Source organism: Arachis duranensis, chromosome 9, assembly GCF_000817695.3.
Source record: "Arachis duranensis cultivar V14167 chromosome 9, aradu.V14167.gnm2.J7QH, whole genome shotgun sequence".
NCBI classification, from domain to species: domain Eukaryota; kingdom Viridiplantae; phylum Streptophyta; class Magnoliopsida; order Fabales; family Fabaceae; genus Arachis; species Arachis duranensis.
The window spans coordinates 75,209,804-75,214,074 of record NC_029780.3 but is presented as its reverse complement, the minus strand read 5'-3'; positions in this window follow the sequence as shown (position 1 = coordinate 75,214,074).

The following is a 4,271-nucleotide window of genomic DNA, read 5'->3' as shown; positions in this document are numbered from 1 at the left end:
CATGAGGTCCCAAGTACTTCTCTAAAAGTTGTTTAAATAGTAAACTAGTAACCTAGGTTTACAGAATATGAGTAAACTAAGATAATTGGTGCAGAATTTCACTTCTGGGGCCCACTTGGTGTGTGCTGGGGCTGAGACTAAAGCTATCCACGAACTGAGGCTTTTCTTGGAGTTGAACTCCAAGTTATAACGTGTTTTGGGCGTTCAACTCCGGATCATGACGTGTTTCTGGCGTTTAACTCCAGACAGCAGCATGTACTTGGCGTTCAACGCCAAGTTACGTCGTCTATCCTCGCCCAAAGTATAGACTATTATATATTGCTGGAAAGCCCTGAATGTCTACTTTCCAACGCCGTTGAGAGCGCTCCAATTGGACTCCCGTAGCTCCAAAAAATCCATTCCGAGTGCAGGGAGGTCAGGATCCAACAGCATCAGCAATCCTTTTTCAGCCTAACTCAGATTTTTGCTCAGCTCCCTCAATTTCAGCCAGAAATTTCCTGAAATCACAGAAAAACACACAAACTCATAGTAAAGTCCAGAAATATGATTTTTTGCCTAAAAACTAATATTATTCTACTAAAAACTAATTAAAACATGCTAAAATCTACATGAAATTACCCCCAAAAAGCGTATAAAATATCCGCTCATCAAAAGCATACTGGGCTACTAAGCTCCTCAACCTTGATTCTCAAGCAGCGGGAGGGAAGAGACTACTGCAACTAAATGAGTTGGATGAGTTCTGGTTGGAGGCCTATGGGAATGCCAAGATATACAAGGAAAAGGCCAAGAGATGGCAAGACAAAAGAATCTCAAAGAAGGAGTTCAAACTAGGACAGCAAGTACTTGGGTATAATTCTAGACTCAAGATTTTCCCTGGCAAACTCAATTCCAAATGGATCGGCCTCTACTTTGTGACAAAAGTTCACCCTTATAGAAGCCTTGAACTTCTGAATGAAGCCACAAAAGACATCTTCATAGCAAATGGTCACAGAGCAAAGCATTATCTAGGAGGCCCTTGGAACAAAGAGGAAAGCATCCATGAGCTGGGATGAACAAGAATGAAGGAAGTCAAGCTAATGACGTTAAAAGAGCGCTTGCTGGGAGGCAACCCAACCGGAGGTAGTTTTTTTTCGTAGCTATTTAAATAAAGAGTGAAGTAGATTTCTCTGCATTACAAGGAGCTAAGTTTGGTGTTGCACACCAAAAATAAATTTAAGAGTGAATGTATAGTTTTAAGTTTAATGTTCCACCAAAGTGTTCATTAAGAACACATTACACTCTTCTACAAGATTGATCACTAACCCCAAACAATCAGAGAAACTACTTAAAATGTTTAGTTTTTAGTTCATTTTATTTTTTTTAAAAGCACAAGGTTCCACCTGATACACAACAGATAGTGGCAAGGAACTAAGTTTGGTGTTCACACACCAAAGTAAGTTCAAAAGCCTACAAATATTCATGCATGATTAACCATGTCTCAAGTGCTTGGAAACAAGCAACTTCCACTATCATTGCAGAGAACTAGTAAGCTTTTTGGAGGACTATACATCATCAACAAGAAAAGCACAAGAGTTGATGAGGATGATGAAGGACTAAGCAAGCAAACTCCAAAAGGTTGTATTGTTAAGTGGTTGTCTTTTATGAAAAACTGGTTTGATTGGAAGTGATCTTGTACCCCTATCTGTCTACTTAGTATAGCTTCTCTATAGTTCAATAATGATTGCTTGATATGTCACAACACTACACTCTTGAAAACTTGCTTGCACTCAATATTTCAAAAATGCATCAAAGAACAATTCTTTGAAAAGAAGGGCAGAGGATCAAAAATTTATTTTGAGGCAAGCAAAAGATTAAGAGAAGTGGTGGTTCTAGTTGTATGATTGTGTACTGAGGTTGGATGTGTATGAAAACTTGCATGGGAGCTCATAGGCAGAAAATGGAATTCAAAGAAATGTTGTGAAAATTCTCAAACATTTATTGATCCAAGAAGCAGCAACAAAAGGAAAATAACAGAAATAGAAAAGCAAAAGAACATGGCAAAAGGCTCTGAGCATCAATTACTAGGAAGAAAAAGAAAGAAAGAATAACTCAAAGAGTTACTATCCTAGTTAAATGCTTGTGGTAGAATTGTGTCAAAGAGAGAGGCTTGAGCAAGTAAATCCTAAGGGATGCTTCAACACCTAATACCCTAAGACCAACTGGTTTAGGAGTATTGGTTGAAAGCTTATTTAAAGAGCCGCTTTGAGACATGACATTTAGAGTTAATGCCAAAACACAGAAACTATAAGCTGCTTCAAGGTGATTACTTTTAGAGAGATCTCCATGATATCATTTGAATGAAAATCCTAAGATCTAAGACTTCCAATATGTAGGGACTAGTAGGCACTGAAGCCCTTGCACAAACATATAATTTAGAGTTCACCCCACTGTCACTTAATCACTTCACTCACAAAGCATCTACAAGTTATTCTTCAATCCATTCCAATTTAAGAGACCCTTTGTGCATAATTCTTTTCTTGCTTGGGGACAAGCAAGGTTTATGTTTGGTGTTGTGATGGCAAGTCATCTTATGCTAGTTTTACTAGCATTTTTCTTTGCTTTTATTAGGTTTATTACACTTTCTTGCATGATAAGTAAGTGATTGGAGTGGAATTGCATGTGTATCATGGCTCAATCAAGCATGGTTAATTTTAAACAAAATCATGAGATTTATGCACAATTTAGTTGATTATTATGAACCTTATGATTTTGGTGAGACTTTGATTGCTTGTTTGATTGATGACAGGTGAAAATATGATGAAAAGAAGAGGGCAAAGAAGCAAGGTGCAGACGAACGCTGCGTTCATTTGATGAACGCTACGTTCACACACGACGCGCACGCGTACAAGGCGCTTCCGCGTGGATGAACAATTTGAAAATCCATGCGTACGCATGCATGGTGTGCACGGGTGGATTGGGGATTCACGTTCATAAAAAATGAACGCTATGTTCCCTTGGAGCGAATGCCTACGATACTTTCATAGTTTGAATTCGAAGATGGGAATCGACGCACACACGTGCATGATGCGTACGTGTCGATATGATGACTATGATGATAGGCACAGACGCGTACATGGTGCTTGTCGCAGAATTAAAGTTTTATCATCCACGCGCACGTGCACAAGACGCGCACGCCCACAGGATGCGCACGCGTGGAGAGTGTTCATGGCGCGAACGTAGTGTTCAGTTGGTGAATGCTACCAAGGACGCAGATGCACACATGGTACGCGTGAACATGGTTGAGGCAGAAGATAGCATCGACGCGCATGCACGCAGTACGCGCACGTGTTGATAGGGAAAAACGCAAGGGACGCGCTCGCATCAAGGGCGCGCACGCGTCGGTGAATGAACGCATCGTTCACTTTCAAAATGCTACGTTCTCCTGAAGCAAGCTCCAAACACACCAGCTGAGAACCCATTCTGATCTGTTTCATCAAAGGCCAGAAAGCCCACTCCAAGTACTGGGATGACTAATTTAGAAAGTGTATAAATAGGAGAACATTCAATTTTATTAGGACCTTTTTTTTGGAGATTTTATTTTAGCTTTCTTTTAGTTCTTTCTAGGAGTTTTTAGATCTGAGTTTATTTCCCTTTATGTTCTTCATTTTCTTCTTTTACACTTTATTCTCTGTTTTTGGTACTAGAGCAATGATGAACTAAACCCCACCTTCATTAGGGGGAGGAGCTCTATTGTAATTCCCATGAATCAATGAAATTCTTCTTCTTCTCAATTCATGTTTGTAGCTATTGGGTACTGTTCCGAGGGTTACCTGAAACTGGAGGTCGATCTCGGACGAGATCTTCTGTACTGGTTGGTGCTAACGTGTCCGGCTGGTGGGAGACTGCCGGAACTGTCATGTCCGACTTGTTGGACTGGCTGCACTGCTGATCCTTTATCACCGAAGGGTGGGGGGTACCTGCAAGAGACTCCGATGCTTAAGTTAGCATGGGTATTAAACAGGTATTGAGTAGAATCAGAGTATGAGTTATACCTGGGTGTTCCAGTGTATTTATAATGGTGAGATGTGGCCTCCTGTTGATAAGATAAGTTAGTTATCTTATCTTATCTTTATCTTATCTTTAAGTGAGGTCATCTTATCTTCAAGGGAACCGCCTTTATCTTTCTGGGCTTTGGCTGCCTTTAGATTGGGCTGTGTTCCTTCGTTTGGGCCTGCTTTGGGCTCCTTTGGCGAGTTGGCCGAGCTCTTTGAGAAGAGGTCGGGCATTTGGCC